Source organism: Castor canadensis, chromosome 15 (assembly GCF_047511655.1).
Source record: "Castor canadensis chromosome 15, mCasCan1.hap1v2, whole genome shotgun sequence".
NCBI lineage: Eukaryota > Metazoa > Chordata > Mammalia > Rodentia > Castoridae > Castor > Castor canadensis.
In genome coordinates, this window is record NC_133400.1 from 55,686,745 (window position 1) to 55,705,513 (window position 18,769).

Consider the following 18,769-nt stretch of genomic DNA (forward strand, 5'->3'; position numbering starts at 1 on the left):
ACACTCATAGTTTTTATTAGAAGTACTTAGTAATGCCTGGCACTTTGCTGGTTCTGTAATGTTTATTCTTTCCTAATCCTTATTTGCTTATCTACTCATCTAGTGGAAAAATTTTCCTATATTCTCCTAGTATTTGGGAAACATTATGCTATTATTTTACTGAGTGTGCCTCACAAACTTCCACCTTTAACCTATCTCCTTGTATGCTCAGCTCATCCTTTCTTTTTGCCTTCTATTTATTTCCTTAATGCTCTAATTTTTCTACCTTTTCTTCTAACCCTGCTGTTCTGTCTCCATCTTGATCCAATAATCTGGTGGGGCTTTCAACTGAGTTTTATTGTATTTTACTTATGTTTACAAGCTCTCAGTTTTATTCTGTTCAGTACATTTATGTCTCTTTTGAAGTCTTGTTTCATATACAGCATGTCTTTCTTATTGTTTTCAACTGTTTTCATTCATAAATTCATTTTTGTGTCCACCGTAATTTCACAGGTGATCATTATGAGACATTTAAAAAGTCCTTGTCTGGTATTTTACCTATTTCACTATTATGCAAGTTCATTACTATGGAATTATGAACTTCTAGAGAAGTCATGTTGGCTTTTTTCTCATATTTCTGTTGTTTCTGTATAGAGATTCATGCATCTGAGATCCAGTTGCTGTTTGGAGGTTTGAATCACCTGCATTGTTTTGGTTGAACAATATTCAGTGTTTCATCTAGACTGGTTAGTGGCAAGGTTGAAATGCCATTTCTCACCACTGGTTTGGAGTTATAGCTCTGTATTCAAAGGATTTCCCACACGTTCAGGGCATCTGGTCCTATCCCTAACAATGGTCAGAGATTAAAGCTAGCTGGTATATCTTGTAGTTTGTTGTATACGGCTGGTACTGTATGTGGGCTGAAGTGGAAGTGGTTAAGGTTCAATGTCAGCTTCAGGACTGCATTCACTTTAGAAGTTCACCTGATTTGTGAACAAGGAATCTCTATTAACAAGGAGATTTGCAGCCCCTGTGCCAGGAAGATTTTCAGTTTCTCCATAGGCACTGAGGTTTTGTGGTTTAGGTTTCCTCACAATATTGCAGTTGCGTTCTAAGTTAGAGTTTCCCTAGATAAATTCATTTGGAAGCTGTATCACATTTGTTATCCTTGCCTTAGAAGTCACACAGCATGTCCATTGTTCTATTGAGTAAAAACCAGTTTTTAAGCACAGTTCATATTCCAGAGAGGTAATTCTGTGGACAAATGTCAAAGAGTGTGTAGACATATGTTAAAATCACCCAAGTGGGTGCTATGTCTACAGGAAAGTCATTTGTCCTAATGGAGTACCAGTGAAATCTGACCAAAATTTTGTTGTTATTGTTCCTTAGTATGTTCACAAAGAGTGGAAGCTTCTAAAGTGAATGGAATTAGAAAATTATAAGATGATGCCCTTGAATTAAGGAATCAAATAATGTTTTCAAAAGTTAATAGAATATGTTACTAAGCACTTGCAGTGGGAGTTCTCAATACACCTTACTGAATATCATTGCTTACTAGAGTGCAATTCAACTTAATTTCAGACATTTGTAGTTCAGGAAAGGACTTAGGATTTCAGAATCCATTGGTCCTTTTACTTCATGTCTTTGTAAGAAAATAGAACAGTGAAACTGATTACACTTTTTGGAGAAGAGGGAGAGGATGAATCTAAACAAGGTGCATTGCAATTGTATATATCAATGAAACTGCTTTGCATAACTAATATATGCTAACAAAGATGCTCTTTAAATTCATTAATTAAAACTTTAATTTCATACTGTTATACTGTGAAGCATTTGTTGATTCATTCCCAAGTAACTCAAAAAAAGTCCCTAAAATATTTTAGATATTATGGTTATTGAAAGTGAAGGGAAGAGATAAGAGACTTTTTATTATTTCAGGTATGATTATTTTCAGGATTCTGTCCTTTCAGCTTGCTTTAGAAACAAGTAGCTGCTGGTGGCTCAAACTTGTATACCTAGTGACTCAGGAGGTAGAGATCAGGAAGATAGTGGTTTAAGCCAGCCCAAATAGTTTCCTAGGCCCTATCTCAAAAAAAAATCATAGAAAAAGGGCTGGTGGAGTGGCTCTAGGTTTAGACCCTGACTTCAAGCTCTAGTACCACACAAAAAAAAGAAAGAAACAAGTAGCAGATGAACATGTAAATCAGTTAATGGACAGTGTTTATTCAAGAATGCATCTAATGGAACTCATAGCTAAATAACTGCAATATGGATGCTTTAAAATAAAAACTCAAGAATATTCTATTAAATATAAATGGAGAAATACAAGCAAATGTGTGTAGAACAAGGCAAAATTATAAAATCTTTGCCAAATAAACTAAGCAAGTAAGACAACACAGAATCATAGAAAATAATTAAACTTGTTAAGTTGTCTTTAAAGCATGATTTTTATTGAAACAGGTATTAAGATTAGTAGGATATGAAATGTTGTTTACAATATAATTTTGGAAACAGTGTTAGGAAATGAAATTATACTTAAAGTGTTAGTGCAGAAGATTTTATTTTTTTTCTTTTAATTTTACATAGTTTACATGATCCAAGTTGTTTTTAGTCTTTTCATTAAGATGATTATATTCTTGTAAAATTGTTTGTCAGCATTTTCTCAAATATAAATGTTACCCATACTTATGGTTTGGGAGATCACAATGTCAATGCAAAGAGGCAACCTTGATCCCTGGTATATTGAGAATTAACCTCTTTTGATTGTAACCTTTGGTGTGAAGGTGCCTGAAGAAAGAGTGTTCTGTTCTACATAAAGGCATGTTATGATACAGGGAACTATTCATATAGGGATGAAAAGAAGTATATTGTTCAAAATGGCAAAACACCTGATTCCTTAGTGAGGAGTATGTGAAAGGAAGAAAAGACTTGGCCCATGTCTGATGCCATGTTAATGATGTAATAAGTTGATTGTCTTGGGAGATGCATGAGTTCTATTAGATCAACAAATCAGCAATCTGTTTTCCCTCAGAGACTGCATTTGGACTTATTCCTGAGTACTGAATGCTTTATTTAACCCAGACTATACAGAAAGAAATACTTGAAATGTCTTCAAGGGATGGTTGCTTAAGTCTATAAATATTTGGCTAAATACAAACATTTCTAGCTTGCATTTCTAGCTTTATTTTAAATTGTAAATATTTAAACATCACAACAAGATGTTGTAATATCTTTACATATAGAAATGGTATTAACATTAAGGAAATTAGCACATAGTTTCACCCTTTTTATACAGTTATTTCTACTGCAGCCTCAGGAATCTTATAAGTAGAGCCCTTCCAGGAGATAAAGTATTGATGACAAGCTGTTGGTCACTGATTACATTTTTATCCCTTCTACTTTGAATATTGTTAATTTGGAAACCTTCCAGAAATAGCTGCACTTCTTTACAACTATTTTAAATCTATAATTGGGTACAGTAGGTATGTTCTACACATTTTCACTGTAAAGATAGTTTAATCTTATTATTATTTTTTGGTGGTATTGGGGCTTGAACTCAGGTCCTCATATTTGCTAGGCTGGCTAGGGTTGCTAGGCAGACACTGTACCACTTGAGCCACTGCTCCAGCCCTTTTGCTTTTTGGGAGTTTTTGAGATAGGGTCTAGTGAACTATTTGCCTGGGGCTGGCTTGGAACCATGATCCTCCTGATCTCTTCCTCCAGAGTAGCTAGGGTTACAGGCATAAACCCCGGCGTCCAGCATAACACTTTAATTTTAAATTCTGTTTAGTTTGTGTTTTTTTTAAACACAAGTCATTTAGGAGTCACTTAGGTAAAATAAAATAATAAGTTTTTGCTTTTTGGATTCTTCAGAAGATTGGTGAAACACTACTGCTATAGCAAAAGACAATACTGCACAACCTTCTTAGTACAAAGTCTGTCCTAGAGTACCCCTGTACTTTAAATCATAATGATACTTTGGAAGTGAATCCGTACTTTTCCCAAAAGGATGACTTAGCAAGTGTGAGGGCCTACAGAAGCATCAATTCAAGGTAAATTGTGTTATCTTTTTTCTTTGAGTTTCCAATGCCTGATATATTTCTAGTTTTTAGTTTGGTGACATAGAGTTGATTAGTGGACTTGTGTATGTTAAATAAGGTCAAATAATCTGTGTTCACAAAAAAAGAAAATAGAAAGCTTAGAATTTTTGAAAAGTCACTGGAGCTCTGTTTGAAGAGTTAATCAATTCTGAAATATATTCAATAAATGTGGCTAAAGTGATACATTTTAACTTTCTTTAAAACTGCATAAAATAATTTCAGAAAATGAATATGACTGTCTAAAACTGCAGATGCTTTGACTTTCCTTTTTGGTAATTTAGTACGGCTGTGTTTATAACACTTTTAGTTTTCGTGCATAATCCCAAGAATGACAGGACTAATAACAACTGTGTGAATGACATCCAAACATTAATCACATAAGAATATTTATAATTTGAATCTGAGGTGAAGATTTTGTTATGAATTAAATAAACCCTTGACACTAAAAAGTGTTATTATCAATTTTCAAGTTAGAAATTTTGCCATTTTCATTCCTTTTTTTTTGGTTTAGGCAGTAGTAAGACTTGAACTCAGGGCCTCACCCATGGTAAGCAGACGTATACCACTGTGTTATGCCCCAGGACTTCTTTCTTTAGTTATTTTTCAGATGGGTTCTCGTTTTTCTCAGAGCCACCTTTGAACCAAAATCTTCCTATCCAGACCTCATGCATAGCTGGATTACAAGTATATACCACGACATCTGATCCCTTGCAATTTTTTTAAGTACAAATATATCCTTAATTGCTTGTTTACATACAGAAAATTTATCTCAAGTTTTGTAAAAATGTTTATTAGTGTATACATTTGTTTCCTTTAAAGTAGTTTTTGAACTGTAAAATTTAGCAAATATCTGAATTTGTTAACATATTAATTGTACAAGTAGTGTGTATCATTGTAACACATCATACAAGCATGTGATATATTTTGGTAATATTCACCACTCTTGCCACCCTTCCCTTTTCCCCTACCATATCCTAATACTCTTCCTTTTTTCTCCTAAAATTCCCCACATGAGAGAAAATATGTGATGTTTGACTTTGGGAGTTTGATTTATTTCTCTTAACATAAGGATCTCTAGTTGCATCCATTTTGCTACAAACAACATAATTTCCTTCTTTTGGGGTGAATAAAGTCCATTGCATATGTACATATGTGTTACCAATATACATGTATATATACTTATAGCTCACATTTTCTTAATAAAAATTATATATTAAATAGAATATATTACACATATATATCATATTTGCTTAATCCACTCATCCCTTGATGGGCACCTAGGTTGATTCCATAGCTTGATTGTTGTGAATGGAGCCAGCATAAACATGAGTATGTAGATGGCACTGTTATAAGCTGACTTGGATTTGGAGGTTAGATACAAAGAAATGGTATACCTGGATCATATGATAGTTGTAATTTTGGACAAATCTCTGATTTCCATAGTGGCTGAACTAATCTATCTTCCCACCAATATTTTATAAGAATTTCTTTTTCACTACAACCTTGTTGACACTTTTTTTCTTGGTTTGTTTGGATTGGCATTCTTGATGATAGCCATTGTCTAGTGGGCTGAGACAGAATCTAATGTAGTTCTGATTTGCATTTCCCTCATGACTAAAAATTTTAAACACTTTCATGTATTTATTGAAACTTCTATTTCTTTGTTTGAAGACTAGTTTATTTCTCCATTTATTGATATATGTACATGCTACTTGGTATTTAATTTTTGAATTCTTTATATATGCTGGATTATTATCTCCTATATGATAAGAACCTGGCAAAGAGTTCTCTACAGGCTCTCTCTTCATACTATTGTTTCCTTTGATATTCAGAATCACTTTAATCAGATGCAATGCATTAACATATACTTCCTATTAATTATTAAGTTATTGGAGTCCTATTAATAAATAAATTTTCTACATATATATCCTGCAGTATTACCCATATGTTTTCAGTGTCTCAGGCCCTACAGTAAGACTTTTGATCCATTTTGAATTGATTTTTATTCAGTGTGAATGATAGTGGTAGAGTTTCAATCTACTACATGTAATTATCCAGTTTTCCTAGCAAAGAAAATTAAGAGACAGTATTTGCTTCAAGGCATCTTTTGTGCACCTTTCTTGAGAATCAGATCACTGAAGCGGACTGTGCTTATCTCAGGGTCTAATATTCAATTAGTCTGCATGGCTGTCTTTGTGCCAATGCTAAGCTTTTTTGTTACTCAGGCTCTGCAGTACACTTTGAATTCAACTATCATGATATCTCCAGCATTGCTCTTTTTGTTCAAATATTTGAAGTTTTTAAATGTACTTCACTTACATCACTCTATAAGGCCTTCACTTAAATGATTGTCAACAAAGCTTGCAGTGATATCAAAAATTTATAAATAGAAGCTAGCATCAAACAAGATTGTGTATTTCCCATCAAGAAGCTGATGTACAACTGCACACCTCCCATGTCCCCATCTCCTTTTAGACATAACCAGAAAATTCTAATCCTACCATGTGATTTCTATCATAGTTGAGCTGGTTCTAACAATGAAAAGCTTGGTCCACTGTAGAGGTGTTAAGGAAAAAAAAGTTCAATGATGCTTGATTCAGTTCAAGATATTTGAATAATATTTAAACTTTTCATTTGTAATGAAACTTATGAATGTTTATTGAACAAAATAATAAACAATTAAATAGGAGATAGTTTCAGCATATATCACTAGTATTAAATACGTGATTACTTATTTCATTACATGTCTCTTTCTAGAAATGTTGTCTAGATCTTTCCCTCTTTTTTAATTATTTGTTTTTGCAGTACTGGTATTTGAACTCAGGGCCTACACCTTGAGCCACTTCACCAACCCTTTTGTGTGAGGGTCTTTTCCAGATAGGATCTCACGAATGATTTTCCTAGGGTGCCTTCAAATAGAGATGCTCCTGAGTAGCTAAGATTTTAGGCATGTGTTGGCAGTGCCCATAAAACTTTAAAATGAAGGGTTTTTTTTAACTCCAAAAATACCCAAGAAGTTTATAAAGTAAAGAAAGAAGCAAACATTTCTGTAAGTTTTATGTACTAATCTTTCTTGTTTTGGCTATGGTGGGGTGGGCAGAAAATGGCATTTTCCCCCACTGAGTTCAGAACATACATGTCAGATAAGGGAATAACTTACACACTAGCTTCAGTACTAATAGGCAATCACTAATGCAGGAAGCTTGGCTTCAAAATGCAGAATAATGGGACTCTGAGTGCTCCACTGAAGGTTATGCACATGGCACACAGCTGTGACTGGAAGAAACAGATAGTTGACATCTCTGCCCCGAGCAGCCTGCTATTGCAGAGGTGTCAGTGCCCGCAAATCACATTACTGTGGGAAGACACATTTCTCAAGGAAAGAAGTAGAGCCAAGCTAGTGCATCCAATGCCCAATTTCATTCATGAGGTAAATCTGTCCTCTCATGAGGAAGGTAGAGTGTAAGTCCTCATGAGCAAACTTGAGACCATGGAAATGAAGGCCTGCCTATGATTCCTGCTGGGATTTCAATTAGCATTGGCACTAAGCCTGTGCTTCCAGGTTTGCCAGTTACTGATGAGAATTTGGATGAAGATATGCTACATGGTAATGGGAAATCTTTTCTATGTGGTTATTTTCATATAAATAGCCAATTCTAGGATAATTCCTTGTTAATTGTTTTTGTTGAACTTAGCCTTATGTGGAGAAAAGAAATAGTATTTTTAGGGAAGAATTTTCTCAATTTCAGCTTGCTTGTTTTAACTCCAGATCTTCTCTGGCTCTGTTGTTTAAAAGAGTCTGCTTTATTAAGTATATTTAACTGATACTAGCAGAAATTCTGGTTTGAATTTTTATTCTTCTACCTTTGTCATAACTTCAGAATATACAAATTATTGGAAAGCTACTCTCTTATATCCCCAGCTTAGATATTATTGAGCTCCATTACACTTTTCACTTTCATTCTCTCGGAATTGTCTTTAATAGTATGTGGCTCTTTCCAGAATATGAGAAAAGTAATTGCACAGGACTCTGGACTCAGTAGGAAGACCTAAGGCTCATTCCCTGGCTTTGTACTGTAACCAAGTCATAATCTCTTTGAGACTGTGATTTCTCTCTCAGAAACTAGGGATTTATGATAATTATATCCTCCTCAAATTTTTATTTCACTGAACAACACTTTTCTTGTAAAACTCTTTGGTTTGCAGAAACTACGTTGTATCAAACACATATAAGTAGAGCTCTCTGGCTAAAGTAGGTGTGACATCCTTTTCACTTCATTCTGCAGGGAACTCTGGGAAGCCTTAGATTTTTGCCAATGTAGTTTGAAAATTACATGCTGTGAGAAAATTTTCCTAATATGTGGAAGTTCATGATACATTTCTTATTGGGTACAACTTTCTCATATTCTTATATTTTTGAAAAATGGGAAGGAATATTTGAAGAAAGAAGTGTGCTCCCATTTTAACAGTGGATTTCAAGCTTATTCTACAACCTAAAACATAATCTGTACCTAAAATAATGGCTTCAGAGAAAAGAAGAATATTTTTGTTTAAAAATTTATATTTTTTCCAGAAGGAGTAAAAATAGCTTTCAATTTAGTGTTAGAATAAAATACAGACTGTCAACTGATTAATCAGTTGTATTTATAGTGATAACATTCAGCTTTTCCTGAGTAATTGCTTCATACATTTTGAAAGCCTTTAGGGGAACTGTTACCTAACAGAGTAGGACACTGATTAATACATCCAACACATTTTTCCCAATTTTCCCTCCATAATCTCAGCCAGGGCCTCAGCTATATTAAAACATTAGAGTAGGTGTGATAATTCTAAATTTTTACAAAGGGAAATATGAGGAATGTATGTGATTTAATGTGAAAGTAAGAACTCAGTGAAAGGGACTTTTAAAAAGTCACTTAATGTTTGTCATTTTTCACTTGTGAGCTAGACATACACCCTCTCCCCAGCCAGGGCAAAAGTGGAGCCATCAGTACTCAACAACTTTAAATGAGCCTTTGGGGGCCCATTCTACAACAGCCTCAACCTGCTGAGAGTTCTGAGTTTGTCTTTTTTTTTCTCTGAGCTTTTATCTTTTTTCTTGATATTTCTTTCCAAACCATTTGCCCTCAGTTTTAATAACTGTTCTAATATGTTCATGAGTCAGTGAAAGACTAGAAGACAATTTATGGAAAGGAAGTTCACTCCATGGTTGCAACGATAAGCACCTTTTTCTGCCAAGTGCTCTTAAGGAATCAGGGAAGAGTGACCTCAACTAGAATTTGTTATAATACACATATTCCCTGGAGTTAATATTTAGAACAGGGTTAGGCATGTAAGTCAGGGGTGGAATGGGTGTTTAACATCCACAAGGGTCTGGATTCTTAACCCAGCAGCAAAACTATCAAGAAAAGACAAATAGAAGAAAATATATTTATTCATTTAAAATTAGGCAACCTTTTGAGAGGGTTATTTCATTTTTATCAGAGCATAATTTATTAATATATTTGTGGATGGAATATAAAGATGTAATGAAATCTATTTCCTATAGCAAGTAGAGCTTTTTGAGGAGAAGATAATAGCACTAGAGTTGTAATTCCTTGATTCAAATGTGATAGAAATGTGACTTATCTTTTACAAAATTTTTATTAATGATAATATTTCTTTCTAAAAAGATTTCTATTTGCTATTGAATTTTTTAGTTTTATAAGACTTGACTATATTCCCTTTGCCACAGAAATGTTATGAAAGAGAGTCAAACAAAATATTGACAACTCTATCAGTGAAAGAATTCTTATTTTCCTACTATAATTTGTAGACATTTGAAGTAACATTGTCATTATCACCACAAATTACTAGTATGCTCTGTATACTGTTCTTGATTCTGTTTGGGGCTTTAGAGAGAGATTTAAGTGACCATCTGCTAGATGAGGATACATGTGTTGTAGTATGAAATATTCCCATGCTTTTCATAATTCAGTACATAAGCATACAAGTTAGTCCTTATTTCTCAAAAGATATTAAGGTTAGAAATAGTTGTATGTTGTTTTCCTTTTTCTATTTGTTATAAATTATGAGTCAAAGAATCTTAAGTTTAAAAAGTAGCTATACTCCTACATTTATCCTTTATTCAATCATACTTTCTGAAATCTTTGTGTTCATATTAATGGTGATTCTTATGCTTATAATCTAGATGTCATAATGAGTTAAATCTTTTGTCAGTAGAGTATAGACTATTCACTATTCATATATCATTATTACACTAGCAGTTCTTTCATTTGTGTACTTAAAGTTCCTTACTAAAATTTGGTGGTATAGACATATGTTCAATTTTTAACTTTTTCATTTTGCTCTACTGGTGGTTGAACTCAGTGCTTTGTGCTTGCCAGGCAAGTGCCCTACCACTTGAGCCACAATCTTTTGTGTAATTTGTTTCATAGTTTTGCCCAAGCTGAACTTTGACCATTGTCTTCCCGCCTCTTCTTCCCAAGGAGTTGTGATTACAGATATGAACCATGACACCCAGCTTGTTTTTTAAACTAGGGTTTTGGTAACTGCATATGGGGACTCAACTCAAACTGCCATCTGCCTGTATCATTCTCCCAAATAGCACTGACTACTGTTGTGTGCTCCCTCACCTCACTTTCTAAACATACAAGAGAAATTTCATTTTAAAGAAAAACCCATTTGTGGAAAACCTGACTAAACTTTTGTAAGCAGCAGAGTTTTGCTAAGAATCAGAAAATAATGCATTTTGTGTATTAGCTGATTTATTCAACCTTTGTTTTAGTAAGACAAAACATACTTCTGAATGTTATACATTCAATAGATCAATACTTACTATACTTTTTACAATTTTAATGTAAATAGAATTGAACACATAGTTTATTTCATTTATGTATTTTTTTCTGAGCAATCCTCATGTTAGGTCTACTCTGTTCAATCTTATTTAAAAGCTACATTTTCTGAGTGATCTATCATTTCTGTTACTGTGTCTTAAGTTTGACAAAACCATTACAAATACTGCTTGATTGATTTCAGAAGAAGTTAGCAAAATGGAAGCCTAGAGAAGGAGAAGTTATGTTGTCAAACATGAGTTAAAGTTAAATTAATTGATTATGAAATAAATATAAGGAGAAAATGGAATCCTTGTCCACTGGTTAATAGATTCTACATTAAATGTTTGCTATTCACAGATAAAATGAAAGTGTAGACACAGACGTTCCTAATGAAGAATATATTTACTTCTCATTTGTTCTTGTTCCATAACTGGTAGAATCTCAAAGACTCTATGTGTCTCTTTTTTTCTGGCTCAACACTTTCGTCACTTCTTCCATCCCTATGAAAATGTAAGCCTATACACTGGAACTAATTTTGCAAACCAAAAGCATCAGAAACTTCTGTTAGGTTTCTGACAAAAAGCACAGTTTCACCTAATAATAGTTAGTCAAGCAATTATAGTTCATAAACTGTCTTTTGTCAACTGTCACTAGAAATGTACAGTCTTTTACTAGATCATTAGCTAACCTTTAGCCCTCAGAAAAGTTCCAAATTCCTTAATATGAACTAAAAATACCTGAATCAATTTAGCTGTCATGTTATTAAGCCTCATCTCTTGCCTCTGTCCTTTTGCTCTAGCTTCTACCTAACCTGGGCTACTAATAATTCTGCAAGTTCTCCCACTTACCTCTAGTCATTTACATGTACTGCTTCCATTTTTATGGTGTATTTTCTCCTTCTTTCTCAGTATTCACTTACTTATCACCTCCACCAAAGAGCTTACAATGTTGAGACAACACTGACCCCTAGATTCCCCTGTGTAGTCCAGTAATGTATGGTATTAAACATGTCCTAGGATTTATGATCCTGTCTAGACATTGCCAGTTCATCATTTTGGTGGTTTGCAGTATATGATTGGTAAGGAATGGACTGTAGCATCTTCACCTTGTCCTTCCAGTGCTTTCTGTAGCACCTTAGCACATGGTTGATGAATAAATGAATTAAGTACAAGAAAGATGGAAACTTTAGTAACTTGGTCACTCTGAGAATGCATTAGGCATGGACCTATGGTCAAATTACACTTATTCCTATATTGTACTGAAGTGGCACATACATATTCTTTGTTCCTGTGAACAGTGATAAAATGTTCAATATTTTTACAGACACAGATTAAGTAACTTAGAAGTCTTTGAAATAAAGATTATAATTGTTGCTTTCTTTTTCCAGTTGATGCTGAAGTTGATTGTTAGTCCTTTGTAGCATGTCTCTCAGCATCAACTAAAGAGTCCAACTAAGATCTGTCTTAGAGAGAATGGCCAGATATGGTGAGATGTTAAAGAAAAATATTTTTCTATCAATGTGAGTCAATGCCCTGTATAGCTATCCTTATCTCAACCAGCAAAAACTCTTGTTCCTTCCTATTATTGCTTATACTCTCTCTACAACAAAATTAGAAATAAGGGCAAAATAGTTTCTGCTGGGTATGGGGGGGAGAAGGAGGGGGCGGAGTGGGTGGTAAGGGAGGGGGTGGGGGCAGTGGGGAGAAATGAACCAATCCTTGTATGCACATATGAATAATAAAAGAAAAAAAAAATAAAATTCCCATTAAAGTATCCATCTTAGAACTGTAAGATTAAAAAAAAAAAAAGAAAGAAAAATATTTTTCTGAAAGTTAACATTTTATTTTTTGGGCTCTTTATACATAATATTTCAATTGTCTCCCATTACCATTTGATTAAAAAAAACCCTACCACCTATGTACAAGGAAAACTGTCCCTTGGCATCAATAACTAAATGTAAGTGGATTCTGTAAGTAAAATTCAGTATTATGGACTTTTATGCATTCTAACAGCACAATTGTCAGCTGTTTAAACAGCACCCAAATGACCAAGCTGTCATTAATACATTGATAGAATTAAATGTCATTTTACTAAAGCCTTGTTTGTATCTTCCAATTGCTTTCACTATATATGGACATAAATATTTAATTTGGTGTGTTCACACTGTAGCCATTGTCAGTCTTTCAATGTATTATAATCATTGTGGTACCATTTTACTTATAAATTGTGATTTTTTAACTTTAAATTCTCAGCTCTTACTGATTTATAGTTCTTTCCTCCTGAAACAGCATTGACCAAAGGGTTAGGATCTTTTCTGATTTTTAATTTGTCTTTTTTTTGGCAGTGCTGGAGTTTGAACTCAGGGCCTCATGCTTCCTAGGCAGGGACTCTAACCACTTGAGCAATTCCACTAGCCCTGGCTAATTTATGTTTGATGAAGATTTTGGAAACAGTCTTAAAGTTACAGATAAGTTCCAAGCTCTAGGAAAATGAATAATTTTCCCCCAAAACTGCTTGCAAGCAATTTTCTGACATATGGCACCATACCTATTTACCTTACAGAGTATTTCCTACAAGGCATCACATTCTACATAACTATAGTACAACTTTCATAATCAGAAAGTTGACACTTGCACATGGAATAATTTAACCCTCACATTCTTTTCAAGTGTTGTTTCTTGTTGCAGGGTCCCTTGTAGCAAAAAGATCCCACTCAGATCCATGGTTTCAGTCTAGAACATCCCTTTGCCTTTCACTGCGCTTCATGACCTTGAAACTTTCAAGGCAGAATTCATGTTGCCTCTACTTCCTTTGCATTTCTTGATGTTCCTATGTGACAAGGCTCAGTATTCACACATTTTCTTGGCACAAGTTTCACAGAAATGATCATGATTTTCTCACAACATGAAACCTATGTACTTGATTTTTCCTGTTCTCATGATGTCAACATTGACCAAAAAAGGTTGTGTCTGCTGACTTTTGTGTTGTAATGTTGTTCCTTCACATTGTAATAATTTAGTGTTTTTGTGGGGAGGAAATTTTTAGACTATTTAAATATCTCTCTACTTCATTAAACTTTCAATTTATTCATAGTCTTGAATCTATATGGACCCATGGTCTATTTTATTTACTAGGGTATATTTTTTGTGGCAGTGGGGATTGGACCCAGGATATTACACATGGTAAGTCAGCACTGTATCACTGAGATACACCCTCAGCCCCTTTCAAATTTATTTTCTTTGGGAAATTCTATAGTGAAAATTTTATTATAAAAATATTCTTGGATGCATGAATATATAAGTACATATATATGTATCCACATGTCAACATTTTGTTACATTTGCTTTATCCATCTCACCATTACTTTTTAGATAGACACAAATATAATTTTCAGTGTTTTCCGAGCAATTTGTGACTTGTAGACATGAAGACTTTTTATTCCTAAATGCCTGTATTTCTCTAAAACAAGTAATTATCTGACAAAACTATAGTAAAATGATAAGCATATAGTCAAAGTTGCTTCCACATAATACCTAATCTGCAGTCTTTCTCAGATTATGCCAGTTATCTCAAAAATATCCATTGTAGGCAACTAAAACCTAAGATGAGGAATTTTATCAACCCACAATTACTTGGGGCCAATTCTCCTGTGTCCTGGTCTTCTTCAATCTGGTCTTTGATTTCAGAGTCTTTGATTGACATGATATTTATATTATCGTATATGTATATCAGTCATTTTGTAGATTTTTTCTTCATTTTGGGATCATATGATGTTTGCTCATTATTGCATGCAGGTTAAGATATTTTAGCAGGAATGTCACACACATAATTCTGAGTTCTAATGTATTTCTCCAGCATTCAGACTCTCTTTTGTCGATAAAAAAAGAGCATCCATGTGGGATGGAAGGACCTTTTGGCCAAAAACTGTGAAGAACCTAGAATAATGGTGAACACCTGCTACCAAGAGCCAGCAAATATCTAGGTACCTCAGTCATGGATGTACAAGGAAGTTAGAGTCACACAACATGGTTCGGTTACTAGCCAATGTTGACTTTGACTATGTGGTTAATCCACAACTCCAGGCTTACTCGTGGAAAAGCTAATATTTAACCTCTGTGTGTATATATATATATATATATATATATATATATATATATATATATTCCACAAAGCAGGATTTTGTTTGGGGTAGGATTGAAACTACTAATAACTTAGAAAAAAAATATTGAATTTTCTAAAATATAATTATCTTACTAGTCTTTCTCATTAATTTTAAAAGTCTAGAAGTTTCCCTTAATAGTGTTGCATAAGAATTTATTATATATTCCCAGTTTTTATCCTATCATAAATATCTTTTCTATAAATTTTCTTTCCCCTTTATTAGAGAAAAATACCAAAATTTTTCATACTGATGTGCAGTGTGTACTCCCTTCCCCCAGGGATTATATATTGAAGTGTGCTTCCCATGTTGTCACTATTGGAAGATGGTAGATACTTCAAGAGGTGGGGCCTTGTGGGTCGTTTAAATCACTAAACTGGAAAGGAATTCCAGTACATGTGTTCTTTCTTTTGCTTTCCAGTCGCCATAAAGTCAACATGTTACTGCACCATGCACTCCCTGCCATGATGTACTGCCCCAAAACAAGCCCTGAAACAGTAAGTCCAATGTACTGAAACCTCCAAACATGTGAGTCAAATTCAACATTTACTGGTTTTATGTTGACCTTCTCAGGTATTTTTAGAGAAGCAGAATGCTAACTAACATATTAAATGTGGCTTAACTATATTGCTAAATATTTTTATATTTTTGTTTTATGAATATTTTATATAGGTATTCCTTTGGATTTTTCAAAGTGCAATTCTGTTTCCTTTCCAACTTTCTAGAGTTTTGTTAATTATTTAATTTAAGAATTATGTTGCATTGACATGGCAAGACTAGACAGCCATATATTTTTGGAACTGCAAAGGAAAACTGATTTTTTCAGTAAGTGTGTAGTTGGTAGACCTTTGTTTTCCTCTCACACATCATTTGTTAGTGTATTGGTTTCTACACTGCACATAAGAGGATAAATTTAGCATCTTAAAACAACACACACTTACTACACACCATTTCTGTGGGGTGGGAGTCTGGACATGGCTCTGCTGACTCTTCTGCTCTGGTTCTCACAAGGTTGCAATGAAGGTATCACTTGTGCTGATTTTATTTGGAAGCTTGACTGGAAAAAATGTATTTCCATCTCAGTTTGTTTGCAGAACTATTTCCTTGCAACTGTATGGCTAAGGTCCCAAACTTTTTGCTGACTCTTGCCTGGGGACACCTTCAGGTGCTAGAGGCTGCTAACAGTCCTGAGTGTGTTCCCACTTCTTGTCCATGCAGGATTTCTTCTCCTTGGCAGCTTATCTCATCAAACAAGGAAGGATAATCTTCACCTCAGATGTGATCTATTCCCTTCTCTTCCCATGTCTTTTACCAATTTGTCTTGGTGATCATTTGGCTTCTTTAATGTATGGTGTGTTGTCTCAGGTTAAACATATATAGACATTGATGAAGTAGCCTCTATGATTACTTTTATTTATTCATTTCTTGTCTTTTCATCTTATGTCATTGTGATTTCACTTCTCATTTGAAACAGATGGAGCAAATGTAAGATGAGACACAATCATAAGAAGAGGGGAAATGGAAAGACTTTCTTCTGTGTGTATGTGTGTGTGTGTGTGTGTGTGTGTGTGTGTGTGTGTGTGCTTGACCTTTGGTATGAACCTAGGGCCCCCAGCATGCTAAGCAAGTACTCTACCTCTTGAAACACACTCCCAGCTCTTCTGTGTGTTTTTTGTTTTTGAAATAGTGTTTCACCACCTTTGCCTGAACTGGCCTAAAACTCAGGCTACTACTTACTTCTGCCTCCCTTGTAGCTGGGAATACAGGCATTTACCACCACATGTAGCCTGTCTTGCAGTCTTTTTTAATTTTAATTTCTTTTTATATTTATTGTGCTATTACCATACAACAGTTGTACAGGGGGGATACATTGTGATATTTACATATGTTTTAAAAATATCTTAGTTGGATTTACCCCCACCATCATTTTCCTTCCCCCCTCTCCTCCTTCTCTGAACAAGTTCAGTAGATTTCATTCTTCTATTTTAATATATGGGTATAAAATGCATCCACCATATACAACCTCTTTCCTCCTTTCCTTGTGCCAAACACCCTCCTACTGGTACCCATCCCTAGAAATGATTTATTTTTCCCTTTTGCCCTTTGATTTTTAAAAAAACAAGAGTATATTGATAGTACAAGGGTGTTTGGCCTTGGTTCTTCAGATTTATACATATCATGGTTTTATCACATTAATCCCCTGCCCTCAATGACTTATCACTTTCTATCCCCCTGCTCCCATAATGTTCAACAGCTTACTGTAGAGTGCATTTGTTATATTAATATACAGATGGGTCGTTTCAATCTTTCTCATTCTCTAACATTTTCTTTCCTACCTTCTGTAACCCTCTCAGACTCACTAATTTAATTTCGTTCTCTCTGTCACTATATAAATGTGTATGTATATGATTGTATATATTTCTCTATATAAATTTACCTTACAGGTCTAGCTTCCACATATGAGAGAACACACTTGACCTTTGATATGCTGAGTTTTGCTTACTAAATCTAACATGAAGATCTCCATTTCCATCCATTTGCCTGCAAACAGCATAATTTCATTCTTATTTAGGGCTGAATAAAACTCCATTGTTTATATATAACACCTTTTCATAATCTATTCATCAGTTATGGGGAATCTGGGGTGCTTTCAAAGCTTGTCTATTGGATATAGCACTTCAGTAAACATGGGTGTGCAAGTCATATCCTGGAGTACATTCTCTCAGGTATATGCCACGGAGTGGTATGAATGGATCATGTGGTAGTTCTATTTTAATTTTTTGAGGGACCTCTACATTGCTTTGCATAGCATCTGCATGAATTTACATTCCCACCAACAGGATAGAAGTCTTCCTTTTCCCCAGATCCTTGCTAGCATTTGTTGTTAGTTATTGGAGATATCCATTCTGACTGGGATGAGGTAGAATCTCAGTGTAGTTTCGATTTGCATTTCCTTTATGGCCAAGGGTGTTGAGCATTTCTTTCTATGTTTTTTGACCATTTGTACTTCTTTTGAAAATTGTCTGTTCATTTCATTTGCCCATTTATTCAGTGGGTCATTGGTTCTTTGAGAGGATAGTTTGTTGAGCTCCCTGGATATTCTGGTTATTAATCCCTTGTCAGATGTGTAGCTGGCCAAGATTTTAAACCTTTCTTAGGCTGTCTCTTCATTCCAGTGACTGTTTGCAGTGCAGAATCTTTTTAGTTTCATTTAGTATCATTTGTCAATACTTTGTTTAATTGCTGAGCTATTGGAGTTCCATTCATATGGTTATTTCCTATGACTCTGTGGTCCAACATGTTACCTATATTTTGTTGGGTTAATGCACTGTTTCAGATCTTAAGATCTTTAATCAATTTTGAATTGATGCTTGTACAAGGTGAGAGGTTGGGGTCTAGTTTCACACTTTTGCAAGTGGATTTCCTATTTTCCCAGTACCATTTTTTGAAGAGGTTGTCTTTGTACAGCACATGTTTTGGGCAAATTTGGCAACAGATGGCTGTAGTTACATGAATTTGTGTCAGCATCTTCTACTCTATTCCACTAGCCTTCATGTCTGTTTTTGTGCCAATGTCATCCTGTTTTTATTACTATGGCTCTATGGTATATATTATAGTTTATAATCAGGTACTATAAAACCTCAAGAATTGTTCTTTTGGCTCAGGATAGCTAGCCTCACAATCTTAACTGTTTT